This window comes from Chamaea fasciata, unplaced genomic scaffold (genome assembly GCF_029207755.1).
Source record: "Chamaea fasciata isolate MVZ Bird 193981 ecotype frontalis unplaced genomic scaffold, bChaFas1.0.hap1 SCAF_11, whole genome shotgun sequence".
Classification (NCBI taxonomy): Eukaryota; Metazoa; Chordata; class Aves; order Passeriformes; family Sylviidae; genus Chamaea; species Chamaea fasciata.
The window spans coordinates 4074544-4090804 of NW_027094096.1; the positions used below are offsets into that span (position 1 = coordinate 4074544).

At 40.2% G+C, this 16261-nt stretch overlaps 1 long non-coding RNA gene across 6 annotated transcripts in view; it reads right to left on the reverse strand.

Annotated features, from left to right (window-relative positions):
* The window catches only part of LOC136295293 (uncharacterized), a 96808-nt gene extending 83980 nt beyond the window's left edge, over positions 1–12828 (reverse strand). For all 6 annotated transcript variants that reach the window (XR_010722628.1, XR_010722632.1, XR_010722627.1 and 3 more), the window contains exon 1: positions 12505–12828. This is a non-coding gene — a long non-coding RNA (uncharacterized lncRNA). The remainder of the gene's footprint in view (positions 1–12504) is intronic.
* Positions 12829–16261: the final 3433 nt, after the last annotated feature.

The following is a 16261-nucleotide window of genomic DNA, read 5'->3' on the forward strand; positions in this document are numbered from 1 at the left end:
GATGAAAGAAATGATCTTGCCAAAATAGCCCATGCTTTTTATATCCTCTCTTCACTCTGTACAGCAAGACCTAACCCTGCTTTCTGTACCATTGAATTAGTAATTCAGCATAATTACATCTCACATTCACAAGGAATAACACTCTTGATGCAAATAGATTTTTACAACATTCTTCATTTTCTCAAAGCTGATTAGGTCCACTGCATCCAGAACAGTTTACCATACACAATCACCACAGCATGGCATGCTTCTCAAATCCCTCAAGTCACAAACATTTTCTGAAAAATGAAGTTTGGCCCTAGTCCTGTGAAGCCAGCCTAATTCAGCTCACCAGAAGTACCACTGTAAATCTGCTTTCTGAATTGCCACAGAACTGTTTCTAGTAATTTGACAGCTAATACCAGAATCATGCACATGCTTGAACACAATCTGAGCCTTGCTCCAGCTGCTGCCAAAAATGAAGTTAACATATCTGAATCCAGCTCATGTAGCAGCAACACAAAGGGAACTAGCAAGTTTCATTAGTCTATGCACAGCCCAGGCTTTTGTGAATAACACCCTCCCTGGATATCTGCTGAAGATTTGATCTGCAGGCCTAGGAGAGAACTAAGGGGTTAGAGTAGCAAGCATCATACTTACGAATCACAGGACATTTCAAGTGTTCAGATTTTACACAGGTTTTCATATAACCTGTGTGCAAACTGCAAAGCACACCTGGCAACTGTGCTAAGGCTTTTCAAGGGGAAGGGTAGAAATGGCCAGGATCTTAAATATATTTGCTACAGTTACATAATAGTATAAAGTCTGATGTAAAAGTAAAAATCTTCCATTCATTCAGGATGTAATCCTCATTCCTGGATTATTTTTACTGCAGTTTCATGTGTCATCTACTAACTATGCCCTTCCCATCTCATCTTGTTACAGCAAAACCACAGCAGATTAATCAGATTCAGGGCTCTGTAATTTGACACAGACCAAAGGGATCACGTACATATTATAACAACAATGACTGATTTTTGGATGTGGTATCTGCTTACTCAGAGCTGACTAGTTAGATTTCTCCTTGAAGCTAAAATTTGCATTCAGCGAAAGCATCTCCAACTTTCAGCTAGAGCCACCATGTTCCTTTCTGAAAGGGAAGAATGCAGAAGTACTTGCAGGAAAAACAAAACAAAACAAAAGAACAAGTCCTTCAAAACAATAGCATGGTCTAATCAACTTGTCGGTGAAATGAGGGGGCAGTATGAAATGCTGGACAGTTCTCATACATGCAAATTTCTAAGCACTTTTCCTCATGGTCATAATTTTGGGGACAGACCTAAACTGTAGTACACAAAAGAAGTTTCTGACTAAAACGAAGCCAAATAATTTAATCAAGTTATTCGTATTGATATAATAGAGATCAAAGTAGATGAGTTAAGACTTTCCGTGGCTTTGATCCAGGTAAGGTAAGATCTTAATTAAGATGCTCCACTCCTTCAGTCTAATAAATTACTGACAGACCAGTTTATCTAGAAAACAGGTGGCAAGGCTAATAACAGATATCATAGGATCACAATTACTAAAACCAATAGAGGTTTTACTTCAATGATCATGAAGTTCTACACCTGTAGCCTCCTAAACAGTCTGTGACTGAGGACACAGGAAGGCAGAGTTGAGAATGCCTGAGGTTTAATAATCATGGAAGTTTAAGAATGGTGGCAGGGTATAAGCAGAGGATGTTGATGTAATTCTGAAGACAGTTTAACCTAAATGTTGGGAGAAAGCTTATGGCGATGAGGAAATCTCAGTTCAAATGCTGAATTTTTGATCTCCTCCACAGGTGTTAGTTTTTCTGCAGCGATCTTTGTCCCAGCTACCAGAGTGAACGGACTAAAGAGTTGTTTTAGAAAAATATCCTTGGCAGATGGCTAAAGAGGGTACATTAGTGCATTGTATTTGAAATAGCAACACAAATACAGGTTAACTACAAAAGGTAATGAAGGAAGAGAACCTGTCAGTAAAAGCAAAAAAAACTTCAAGGTATTTGCAACTGATCATCGAAACATTTCAACATGATCTGCGCAGGGAAAGTGGCAAAATACCAGCAAATTCCACACAGCCTGAGTGGACAAGGGAGGTCCAAACCCACTGAAAGCATACACAGAGTGGGCACAAACTGCTGTGATTCCTGGGCCTGAAGGAGAAGCATACAAACTCAGAAGGTGGCAGACAAACAAGGGTTAACCAAGCACATCTTTTATTATCGCATCAACACAGCCCAATAATCTAGCAAACCAGTAAGGAGTGAATGAGCTGCTGCATGACCTGGGTTTCTACTGGGCTTCCAGTTCCTCTTGCTCACAAAAGCAGATCAACATAATGTGAGTGCCCAATATTCATATCAGACCACCCTTCTCTAGTCCTTATTTCCATCCTGAGAGTAGAAGATAAAGAAGTTCACCTTCTCCTTAGCCTCACTTCTACTGGAAAGTCAGGGGAAACACAAATTTGTAAGCTCTTCCCTTCTAAAAGGAGAAAAGTACAATGCAACTACTGAATTAACATTTTCTGCAGTATCAGAGAGGTGTGTTAACCCTTGATATGAGGGTATCAGGCTCCCTGTGTCTTAAATATTACGCTTGCTACAAGAGACACTAAACTATTTCCTCTTTTGCTGCTTGTACAACAAAACTCTCAGTAGCCTAGACAACAGACAGCTACAATTTTTATGCTAATGAAGTAAAATTCCTAGTCAACAGCCACTGATAAAGTGAAACTACTGTGAGTGCCTCCTGGATCACTAGTCCTGTTGTTTCAGGCAACCGTGCTTCTCTAAATGTTCCATAGTACAACCAGCTGGCTTACTACCATCTTGCTATGCAAGAAGGATTACAAAAGCAACCATTAAGCAGGAGTCTTCTAATTTGGCACCAGATGCTTCTTCACACTTATTTGCACCTGCATGCTCTTGGGCCATCTCTTTACCAGTTCCCCTCATTTTCTTTTTTTCTCAGTTATTCTTAATGGTTTACAGTCCACAATCCAGCATTCATTGCACTAAACTAAATACTTCCAACAAGAATAACTTCTCTTCAATAATCAGATCTGTTCTCTAGGATACCTTTACAGCTTTTCTCATCATTCATTCTTACTCCATTTGAACTCTTGGAAATAGTTTACCTAAATTATACACCATGTTCCGGACAACAATCTGAGATGTTTATAAAACTGCACTAACTCTTTCTAAACTACTCTAAAAGCATCACTTAGATTCAGTGACCAGATCAAGTTTTCACTGAATAATTGCATGGTGAGAGATGTTCCCATCCCAGTAATTCATCAGATCACTTGGATCATTCAGCAAAATGCTCCACATTTATGCCTACACACCTCCAGCTCAAAAAGGTCTTTTCTATCTCCCTGAGTATAGAGCCATGTGTAGTGGCAGTAACCCTGGTGCTGAGTGGAGTTCTTTTCATCACCAGCACAGCTGTCCCAGGCTCACTACAAGGCCAGCTGGCACTTTCAGTGGGCTGAAGACAACTTTTGGTGCAGTTGGACAGAAGGATGTGCTGGCTGACCTGGTACAATATGAGAACTTCATGATGTTGGACATAGAAGGAGAAAAATATACAGCTTTCTTTCCTCCACAGCCAGTAACAGATAATCATTCAGAATGAAGACAAAGGGCCAGTGGCACAGCAGCAATTTCTGCCTGTGATCAAGAACTTTCTGTCCTGAAAATAATCATCATTACTCTCCAGCAACAGGGAAAATGCTTATTTAACTCATGTAAGAACAGTAACTAATCACAATCAATAAGCTTTTTTCACAAATAAAAAAGAGATTAATGTGACTCCATGCCTACAGCCAATTCTCCTGTTCTTATTACGTTTTTTGCATGTTTCAACTTGGTTTCACAGAGGAAAAAAACCTGCCATATTACAAGAACTTCTTTCTATTCCATATAGCTGTGCCATGATTACATGTCCTGATTTTGGTTAGGGGAGAATCAGTGTTTTCTTAGTAGCTGGTGCAGTGCTGTGTTTTTTTGGATTCAGTGTGAGAATAATGTTGATAGCACACCAATGTTTGGGTTGTTGCTAAGTAGTGCTTACCCTGAGTCAGGGACTTCTCAGTTTCTCATTCTCCGCTGGAGAAGAAGTGCACAAGGAGCTGGGGGGAAGCACAGACTGGCCAAAGACATATTCCGGACCAAAAATTCATGCTCGCTATTTAAACTGGGGGGAGCTGTCCAGAAGGAGGGAATTGCAGAAGAATCCAAAAGGAGAGCATAGACCAGCAGGGTGGCAAGCATTTGTATTGTACATCACTTATTATTCTTGTGTTTTATCTCCTTTTTCTCCTTTTCATTATAATTGTTATTAGTGTTAGTATCAGTACTATGTTTACTTTATTTCAATTATTAAACTCTTCCTATCTCAACCTGCAGATTTTACCCTTTTTCTCCTGATTCTCCTCCCCCTCCCAAAGAGAGAACGTGTTTCCCCAAAAACAAGCTCTGGACAGCTTTACATGGTCATGGTCTAATCTGGGTTGGTAGGACTTTCAGGTCAAACTGGTTTTAAATCCAGTGCAATGGATTTACAAGAACATTAGAGGTATGTTCATATTTCACACACATAGGTGTAATATCTGTAAAGACAAAATTGCTTCATCCCTCTGAAGTTTTTATACAAGCAGTTTAGAGTAAAATATTTCTGCACAGATGTCTGTTAATCATTTGGTTAAGCTCCCAGCTGGTGCTAAATAGAGGGGCATCAAACAAGCAAGCTGCTGACACTGCTCATTTGCCACTTGGTGTGTCAAGTGAAACTCTAAAATCCAAGAATTTTACTAAACAGTCCTAAACTTTAACAGGAGGCGGGTTTCTCCTCTAAATTTATAAGAACACACTTTTAACAAAGCAGCAGCAAATATAGTTTAGGAGATACAGTGAATAACTGAGTTCTCACAGATTGACTAGCTGTTCACTCCTGCAAGTACAGACTCTGCTTTGGTACTGATCCAGACAGGAAGAGACCAGGATGGATTGACTTTGACAAATGTAAGCTATTTAACATATGCTGGCAGGAAATGTTTACATCAGTCAACCACGATTCTGCCAGGACCGCTAAGCGTCTTGTCAGTCTACCCCACAAATGTAGTTAACACAAGGCAAAACAGAATACTGAGGAACAAATTTGAATAGATGGCTCTAATTGGAACAGTATTTTCAAAACCTAGGCAACAAATGCTCAGCCAGTCGATGTTCCCTCACTGCTCGCACCTTCCTGTCTGTACCACTACCCTCTCTCACAGTGAGACAGTAATGTGGATGCCAACCTCTAAGGAAATCTTTCTAAATAAAAGTGACCTAAGCTTTTCTACCTTAAAAAACTACTCAACCAGTTACATTAGCCTATTAGCCTCACACAGCAGGACATAAGGCCTCAACGTGGATCTGGCCTATCCTGCAGAGAAGATTATACTATGAGAGTGGTTCCATTGTCCAGTGGTAAATACACTGCACTAGTCAGGAGCACTGTGACCTCTCTGCCAAGGGCACTCTGCCTGAGGGGTGCAAATCCATCCTCACCAACACCTGAACTACTGCTTTTTGTACAAGTCCCTTCTTCCTACCCTCGTGACTCAAGAAGGCAGTATTGAAAACACTTGCTGAAGCACTGAGAACAGGAAGATCTTGACTGTCCTGGCTTCATCACAGTTGTCAAGGGGGAGTAGCCTAGAGCCACATGAGTGTGGCTGGGTCACTATTCTACACCACCCACATCATCACAGGAGGTGTGGCCTCAGGGAAGGGGAAAACTGAACACGCACCAGAAGTGGCACCATTTCATTCCTGTTTTACTTCTGGAATGTTGACAGTGGCCAGTGCTGTGGACTCAGCTTCTCTCACACCGCTGCCCATCCCTTCCCATCCCTCGTGGGAGTTGTCCATCGTTGTTCTTCATTTGCTCAGGGAAGGGGAGCACCAGCTATGGGAACATCCACACCTTGTCTTTCTCCTGGGAATTACCACGTGTCACCTCCAGGCTGAGGAAACAGCCACATCTTGTCTTTATCCCAGGAATTATCCCAGTCACCTCCAGGCTGCAGGAACCACCTTGTCTTTGTCCCATCAGCCATGCTGAACTGGGTGGAGGTTCTGAGCACCTTCTTGTGTGTAAATCGCCCTGTCTTTTGTATACTTTCATTATTAATATTGCTGCTGTTATTGTTTGTTTGTTATGTTTCTTTGCTGTTCGTTTTCATTAAATTGTTATCTCAAACCAAAGTCTCTGCCTTTGTCCCTCTCTCACCAGAGGGGGTGGGGATAAAGGGGAGCAGTTTCTTTAGAGTTTAATTCTCAGCTGATTTTACACCACCACACTCACTCAAGCAGATTCCAGACATAAGGAGCTGTAATCTCCCCAACAGGACAGGATGCAAAATGCTGACAATGCCATTTCAGGATCAGGTCTCTGCCATCATCAGCAAGTGACCTAAGGCCTCTGTCCCACACAATTGAATGAACTGACTACAGGTGCTATCTTTGAATAGGAACCACTTGAGGTTAATGTTAAAGGCTCTATCTGCTGACAGCATTTTTTAAAAAAAATGCATAATGCATGATAAGCAGTGTTCAGAGGGAGACAAAAATAGCTCTGTATCAAAGAGGCGGGTTCCTTATTTGCCTCCAAGGGCAGAGGAACATGCTGGTCTTGCACGTAAGCAAATCACTTTTTCTTCTGAAAAGATGTTTCATCAAGTCTCCAACAGATAAACATCTGCCAACATCAATACTCACTGCAAAACAAGAAAAATTCCTTAACCAGAAGGTATAATATAACCTGCTTCCAATTAAAGGTCTCTCTTCAAAATAATAATGTATTTCCTGGGCAGATGTGACTATCTGCTGAGACTCCAAAAGACCTTAAAGATTGACATGCAACTGTTCTACATATGATGAAGTGTATGTGACAAGGTGATGCCACAGTGTGATATATCCTCATGAGATGAGTAAGGGAAGTCACCAGAGCTCTGGCCAGTTATATGACAAAATTCAACAAATGCAGCAAGCAAGGAAGCTCAGTCCGCTGGCCACTGACTCTTAGGGAAGAATGACCAGACTCAGGATCTGAAGGTGGTTTGGAAATTAAGACAAACACTAGTAAGAATCTGACCAGAAAACAAGATTTATCCAACCCAAACCAGACCAGGACAGAGTAAACTTCTGGAATCTCCAGGGAAATGGTGCATTATGCTGATGCCTTAAGTTTGAGCTTTCATGTTTTCAGGTTCTGTGCTGCCCAGGGGTGCAGTTCTGAGCCTCACATTCAGTGTCACTCAGCTCTGCACAGAGCAGGGAGACAAAACAAATCCTTTTCCTGATGAAGACCAAGGACAACTGTTACAAGTTTTCAGGCCAAAAGCACAAACAACAGTGGACCAAAGAGAGAAACAAGAAGGATAAGACTTCATAAGCTGTAATTGGACAATTAACCCCAATATGCAAATGGACCAAAACTTATAAAAGTGTGAGACCTCATGACCTGTGGTCCATTTTGTGACCATTTTGGGTCCACCTTGGGTGTAGCCCTGGCCAGGCTCTTGCCCTGCCCAAGATGGGTCCTGGAGGTTTAATAAATATCTACTTTATTCTCTTAGCTCTGTCCAGTCTCTGTTCCAGGACAGCCTTCCCACGGCATCAATGCCCCCCCCAAAAAAAAAAAAAAAAAAAAAAAAAAAGAAAAAAAAAAGATACGACCCGTGTGGCAAGTCTGATAAGGAACTAGATACACTACTCGGCCAGTACCACCTGGAAGTGATTAACAAAGGGATAAAAATCTGCAGAGCAATAAATCCGAGCTACAACAATTTGAAAATGAGCCTCAAATGCCTTGCTTTCTGCATCCAGTGATGTTACCCAGACATTTAGACTGAATTTAAACTTCCTGCTGGAGGCTGATGCTGTTGAGGGTCAGATCCATTCTTCAACAGCCAGCTAAAAATGACAAGCTGTAAAGGGTTAGGTACACAACTAGGTAGTGCTTCTAAGAGTCATGAGTTTTCAGGTCTTGGGATTCTGTTGGTATAACAAATTGAGTATGTCACTCAATAAAGGGAGTGATTTTTGTTAAGGCTAAGTGTAACTACTACCCATGGCTTCACATTCTGGTGACAGCACCCAAGACAAGACTTTCTCTAATACCCTTGAATTAGCTCTGGTTATTTATTCAGTTTGCATAGCACATACCACTATGAGAGTAGGTGTTTCTTTACAATGTCCCTCAAAAGTTCTTTGGGGGCTACCCCAGAAATATTACAGCAAGGCAGCTGGTAGATGACAAGAACTTGGGTAACTATAAAGAAGCCCATGAAAAACAACCTTCCTTGAATGGCTCAGCTGCCTCACAGACAGAAGGGAAAAGCACACGATATGACCAGCAAGATGTCCCAAGTTAAGGTCCTAGCAGAACCAAAGCTGCAAATCATAGTGATGAGGGGTAAAAGGAAAGTGGAACAGTTGTGTTCTGGTTGCCTTTGTGCAGGCTTTTAGCAGATATGTAATTCTAAGGGTAACACTCCCCACCCTGTCACCTATGCCAAGCAATGACGTAACACTATAAACCTTTATGTAGTAATTCTGCATTATGTCAGATATCTTGGCTAAAACAACTGTGAATAAAAAGGCATTACTGCCAAAGGAAGAAAACAAAGTTTATTTGGATTCTTTTCAGGGAGTAGGACAGCTGTGGACAGAGGTGAAAGGAAACTCAGCTTTTCAAAGAGTTTTGTCAAGATATCTCAAAGGCTCTTAAAGAAGTATGGCTGTTACAAATACAGGGCAGCAGCCTTCAAGTATTAATAACCCACTAAAAGATAAACAACAAAGTAGGAAGGAAAGCATCTTTTCATGATAAAAGGAGTTCACTAGTGTGGTCCCAGATGGACCTGTGTTGGAACATGCATTATTCAAAGTATTCAGTAGTGATCTGAAAAATGCTGCGAGGAATAAAGAACTACTAAGAACAGAGTGTTTTATTTTCTGTATAAATTCATGGAACAAATCTTATCTTGAGACTTTCCAGTTCTCCTTATTTCAAAATGAGTGTAACGGAACTAAGCCAGCACAGGAAAGACAACAACAATGAAAGATGTGTATCAATTCCTGTATGAGGCTAGATTATAGACTAGAAACATATCATCTAGAGAGAAAAGGATATGAGAATTTTACACCATCAACAGTCTTGACAAAGCACCACTAGTTTTTTTCTCATTTTACTGTATGCATTTTATCTATTATCACAGAAAACTTAAAAATTCAGAAAGTGCTTTTTGATACTATTTATAACTTCACTAAAATGCGCTGTCATAAAAGGTTGTGAATATCAAAGACTTACATTTTTTTTCCTCTCTTCCATGACTGCCTAAATACCATCTCTGCATATTTAGTCCTGACAACCAGATTAAAGAAATTAGTCTTTTACCCTGGTCCTATATAGCTTGGTCTACATTACCAGAGTTAACATCCATAAATTGATATCACTGGAAGATTTCCACATTAAATCTAGCAGTGAAAACTGATGTTCACAAAGAACCTCCCTAAGACACCAGCACAAATACACCAGAGCCTTACCTTAAGGCTGTGAGTTTCTGTAAGGGGTGGATATGGATGGCTGCTTGAAAAGTCACCTGGGCTCTGACTTGGACACTACACACAATTTTCAAAGGCTCACTGAACAATAGAGAGGCCTCCATCTAAAAATTATTTCTAATTTTTTCCCCTAATCTTTAGCAAGTACTTCATGATCTAGCTGCAGTTAGATGAGCTGTAATTTGAAGAGGAAACGTAAGTGATTACTATAGAAAAGAATGGACTAATCCTCACAACAGCTTCACCTAAAAATCCTCCAGGAACTCTACACAGCTCCAAGATGTATTTGCTTCTGCTGCTGCAAATATTAATAAACTAGGAACCAAAAGTATTTTTACTCCTTCATTCATGGAGCATGGTAGAGGTATGATAAATGGAACAAGAGGAATAGCGCTTTTATCTTTTTCAGCTGAGCAGGATACAGTATCTCTATTCAGCCTAATAGCAAACCCATAGGATTGATGCAGATGAGCCTCTTATCTCAAGAGCTTTTCTCCAGAAGTGAGATAGTCCAAGCAGAAAAGTCTCTTCTATTTTGTTCTCAAAGACAGAAGGAAAGAGGTAAAAAAGTCACCCTGTTCCTAGGTCAACAACAAGATACTTGAATATCACCACTTACCTCTTGAATGAAAAACATTAAACATTATGATTTTTTAACTTCATTCACTACCCAAGTGGTTTGACACAAATATCTAGAAATATTTCAGTCCGCCTGGGGACCACCTCTGCCCTGGACTCTTTATTGTTCAGTTTGCGTGAGTATTTCCTCTTCCTTTAGCAATAAATCCACTTGCCTTGGTACAATGTAGAGTTTGGTAAGACATTGCATAGTCCAATATCCTTTTCAGCACAAAGTGTGTGAAGAAGGCTTTACAAATTTGACATTCTACCTTCAGAACACATCCAGCCAGCCTTTAAGGGTTAGGGGTTAGTATATATAGTTCCTTATCAGATTCGCCACACAGATCATATCTTTTTATTTTTGGCATAATACACCATTTCCCTGGAGACTCTGAAAGTTGGCTCTGGCCATGTCTGCTTTGGGTTGGATAAGTCTTATTTTCTGGTCAGAGTCTTACTAGTGTTTGTCTTAATTTCCAAACCACCTTCAGATCCTGATCATTCTTTCCTAAGAGCCAGTCACTAACACAACTAAATTCTGTCAGCAAATGTAATTTCTATAGTGGGAAAAAAGTAATTCTCTAGAACTTGTCATCCTCCTCACTGTCATTTTTCAAGCTGCTTTTCTCCAAGTTTTACTTTTTTTTTATATGTACACACACTGCAGTCCTTCACCCAGCTTCAAACAAGCTCCATGGGGTATTTGTGCAAACTTCCAAGAGGGATACTTTGCCTCATTTCCAGTGTCCTTCCTGTCACAAACCCTGTACAGTCAGAGAAAGCTGTTAGCGGATCTTGTTACTAAATTACAGTAGCATTAACACATTAACCTAAGGACACACGTACATATGAGCTGCTCTCACACAAAATCCCTCAGATGAAATCTAAAGCAGTACAACACAGAGGATAAGGATTGCAATCTGGTTGGCCCTCGTGGCTTACTATGACCACATCAAATGTGACATTTGTCATCGCAAGACACATCAAATCACAGTAACAGAGCAATATTTCTCCTCCCAGCTGGCACAAAGCATGTGCAGATGTGACCGCTTTTGATGCCTTGGGAAGGCTGACCTGAAACAGAGACTGGACAGAGCTAGAGAATAAAGTAGACATGTATTGAAAGGCCTCAAGGATACACCTTGGGCAGGACAGAACCTGGCCAGGGCTACACCCAAGGTGGACCCAAAATGGTCACAAAATGGACCACAGGTCATGAGGTCTCACAGTTTTACAAGTTTTGGTCCATTTGCATATTGGGGTTAATTGTCCAATTACAGCTTCAGATTATGAAGTCCCATCCTTCTTGTTTTCTCTCTACAGTCCAACATGGTTTATGCATTTGGCCTGAAAACTTGTAATGGTTGTCCTTGGTCCTCAGTAGGAAAAGGATTTGTTTTGTTTCCCTGCTCTGTGCAGAGCTGTGTGACACTGAATGTGAGCTCAGAACTGCACCCCTGAGCAGCACAGAATCTGAAAAACATGAAAGCTGAAACTTAAGGCATCACTTTTACCCAAAGACCTCCCGAGTAAAGGAAATCAGCACACATCAGGACACAGGGATGGAAACAATGATCTTCTAGATTTGGCTAGATTTAGACAGGAGTCTCTCCTGTTGAGTTATGGGCTACATGACCACTCTGAACACTGTTATCTGCTGCGATGCAAAAGGCACCCCTTCCCTCCTTGAACAGTCAGCTGAAAGCATCAATATCTACACCTAAGGCAGTGTTTGTATTCTCTACAGCACTTTCACAATTGTAAATATCACAAAACATAACATTAATTTTAAAGCCTCTTTGCATCTGAATAAAGGGGTTTTTTCACTTTAAATAAATAACAGAAAATCAGGAATGATGCAAGAGAAGTTCTATACTACATTCTGTAGTATAACAGACTCATGTAGTTGACAGTGTTGTACCAACATATAACTGCACAAGATATTGAACAGCCTGGACACCTCTACAGAGGTGAGCTGCCAGCAAATTTAGCTGTAAGCCCGCCTTCATACCATTATTTCATTGAATGACTAACCCAGAAAGTTCTACTGGATTTACCTGCAATCAGGCAGTTAACAGCAACAACAAAAAAAATCTTATATTTTTGCTTCTTGAATCTAACACAGTATCAGAAAAGCCTACAACCCCAGCACAATAGTAGAATCTTTCTAATTGCCTTGGCTAGCTACTCAAGTTGTAAACATAAGATTAAACTAGATGGGAAATGTATCTTTTCCTTACCTGAATTTGCCCCTCAAGTGGCTGGCCTGCTCTGGGCTGCCCAGAGTCTTCTCACAGCTCTCCTTTAATCAAGCTTGCCCTAGAGGAGAGCACTTTTACCAAATTATCAACGCAAAGTTTCTAATTCACCAATTTCTCTTCCCTCCTGCCCTACTCAGTGCTTCATGGGTCTGATACTTAGGAAGACGATTCTTTTCTCTGCAAACATCTTTATGTGGCCTCTAAATTAGAGACAAAAAGGAGCCCTGCAGAAACTTCCCATAAAGGCCAATCAGTGCTGATTCCTATTTCCTGCCACCAGCTCAGCACAATTAACTCCTGACACCTGACATGATGCATTGCCTTGTTCTTTAAAACACCACAGTTTCAGGTTGATGCCGTGAAATAATATTTTCAAATTACAGCAGCAGCCACTCATGCTATGGAAACTGTAAAATTTCCACTCAATGAATGTTAATTGGATTATTATTTTAAAGCGATGCTCACTGCCTCCACATTAATAACAAATGAGCTCCCTTTAATTATTATTAGAGTAACTCCCATGCAAATTAATGATTAGGCCATTAACACTGTGCAGCTGACTTGTCATTAATTTTCACATTTGAGCAAATCAGCTAATAAAGTGACAATAAAAAAGGGAAAACCCATTATGCATTGCTGAATTCCTTCACTCATACCAAAGGCATTGAACAAAGGACTGTTAAGCACTTCTTCCTTTTGTGAAATGTTAAACGGAAAATATTCATCATTATCTGGTTAAAAATTACTACAAAAAGCTGCATTTGTAAGCCTTGTGTGTTTGTAGGTAGTGCTAAAGTGCAATCATTTAACCACTGCTCATAGGGTACAGTGTGACACAGAGAGTCACAGACATAACATAATCAGAATAACTCAAAATTTTAGAAATAGTTGTTCTATGTGCAACTGCACCAAATAATAGCTGTCACCTGATAACCACTGAAGGATTTTTTTACATGTGTAGGACATCTAAATCAACATAAACTATGCTTTTCAAAGGGATGTAAGCTAATTACACTTTATAATATATTGAGACTATTTATGTAGTATACATAAGAGACTATACACATTTATGAGCAGATGAATTGAATTTCTAAAATTGCAGGAATATATTATAATAAAAGTAGAAAACCTCTTCCTCGCTTGCCTCCCCTCCCCCCCTTTCTGACATATTTACCAGTCATTTACCCATTCTGCAGTCATTCAGTAATTCAATAAAACCCAAGCAGAGCTCACATTTTGTAAACCTTTGGGATTCCCAAACTTGCTTTAGTCTGAGCCTTCCCACCTTCTGAATCACAGGCATTCAAAAATCTAATGCACTCTTAGATAAGGGAGACCTTTCCCTCCACCCTCACCTTCAACCCATTTCTTTCTAATCTCAGGTTTAGATCATAATTTTTGAATTCTGAATATAGTTGCTTTCATTACTGAACACGCACTATTATCTTTGTATTTCTACATTATAAAAATTGGAATTTGCAGGGAAAACACAAGTTGCACTGCAGAAACCAATATCCATTAATTTTCCAGGCAGAATACCCATGAACAAGAACATATAAAAGATGCATAGCTCTGGATATGATTACGATGCTCTTTGGTGCAGAAGGAGTAAAGATCTCCCTTATTAACTTAAATGATCGTATTGCTCACAGTAGCAAAACTACATCATTTCATATTAATACCCTTGATCCTGGTATTAAAATCACCCAACTGATGTAACTGAAAATGTTCAGTACCTCCTTCTGGAATGATGAGTAGCAGTGGTCAACATTTTCTACTGATTTTCTACGAGCTGTGTTTCTGTGTGGATTACCCAGTACTGCAATTTCAGTTCAGCACACTCTACAAATGCACACAAAATCGTGGCCAGATGAATAAATCAGTGAACTCTGCACACTTTATTAGATTAGCATTCTCAGCAGTTTGCAAGAGCAGGAATAAAACATGGAGACCAGCTTCCTAACTAGTCACCACACCAGCAGAATAATAGGCATGCTCTGTAGACTCCATCTGGGCACAGAAAAAATAGCAGGAAAACTACCCCCACAGCATTAAGTGGAAATATATAAGCGTCTTATTTGTGTGATGTACTGGAATACATTCAAATCATACAGTGGCAACTGTGATTTAGTCCATTTATCCCATGTTTAATAAAGTCACTTCAGAAGACTGTCCAACTTACCTTTAAGCTTCAAGGAGTTTATATTAGTGCTAAATAAAAACATCCTTGTTATCTGGTTTATATGTAATTGCTCTGGTTTATATGTAATTTATATGTAATAAGATTTTACTTCTTCCCTTTCCAGAGGGCATTGACTGAAATATACTCCAAGTACCACATCCTTTTGGTCACACAGCTGCAACAGTGCAAGTACAGTGTCTTCTGCTCTTCCCCATGATCTGAGCAAGACAAGCTTAGGAACTCTGGTTCAAGCACAATTTGATGCTCAAACCTGCAAATAAGCCAAAACAACAGCAGTTCTTCAATGTTGTAACTTCCTTTCTCCACCTGGGAAGAAGTAACAGCCACTTTGACATTAAGTGTCACACATTGCTAGGTGTAAAACACTTTACTGCTTCACACAGGTGGAAAAGCTGAAAAGCATCAAGGACTGTGTTTGGAAATCACCAAACAATGCTGAGCTTCAGCTACAGCTCGTTATCCTGCCTGTAACAAAGATGCTCAGGGTACAGAAAATATCACCTATTTAAGCCCTTTGCCATCACCCAAACCTCTTGCCCTGGGACAAGCCAAAGCACACCACTGACTGCAGGAGGATTCATCTCAAACACAGGAAAAGTCCTCAATGATACCAAGATCAGCCAGGCTAAAATATATTCATAGCTGTCTTTATGTGAAAGTTCTGTAAAGTCAATTTGTCACTAATTTTCCAGGGTGTTACCAGGCTTGATAACCCCTATTACCACTTTATTTCCAGTATTTCGGTTCTTTTACATGTGCCATGATTTTAAGTCTTTGAATATACAGTCTCAGCCATCTTGGAGCTAATTACTGTCTTGCTTAAGTGTTTTAACAATTTTTCTGCACTCCAGTGTGTAGACTGGTGTTCTCTGTCTACTATTTCTCTCATAATTGCTTCAAGAACTATTACTTGTCCATTACGGGTGACTACCCATCCACAGGGGTGAAATCTCGCTTCTAATGCTTCAATTAATCGACAATCTTTTGCACTACATTCTGGCTTAATATCTGGTGGGCTAATCTCTCATTGTGGAACCAAAGAATGGATGCCTTTTTCTGCAGCCTCTTGAGACACCCTGTTGGCCAAGTCATTTTCTCATTTTGGCCCTGTTTTATCTGGTGTGCTCTACGGTACATATTTGCAAACTCAGCTGGTTTCTGTACTGCTCCCAGTAAATGTTATGTTTGTGTCCCAGGTCTGGTCGACATACCATGTACTGATAACAAACCTCCCTCCTTCCAAATTGCCCCACGGGATGCACACTATGCCAAAAGCAAATTTAGAATCTGTCCAAATGTTGACTTCCTTCCTTTCACTCAGTTCCAATGCTCTGGGGAGGGCAACCAGTTTGGGCTCCTGCTCTGAAACATGTGACATTAGAACCTTAGATTCAATTACCTCGCTCCGTGTAGTCACCACATATCCTGACATGTGTTTTCTACTGCAAACAAAGCTACTTCTGTCTGTGTATAGTTCCCAATCTGGGCTCTCTGTCAGGCTGTCCTTTAAATCCAGTATAAATAATAAACTGG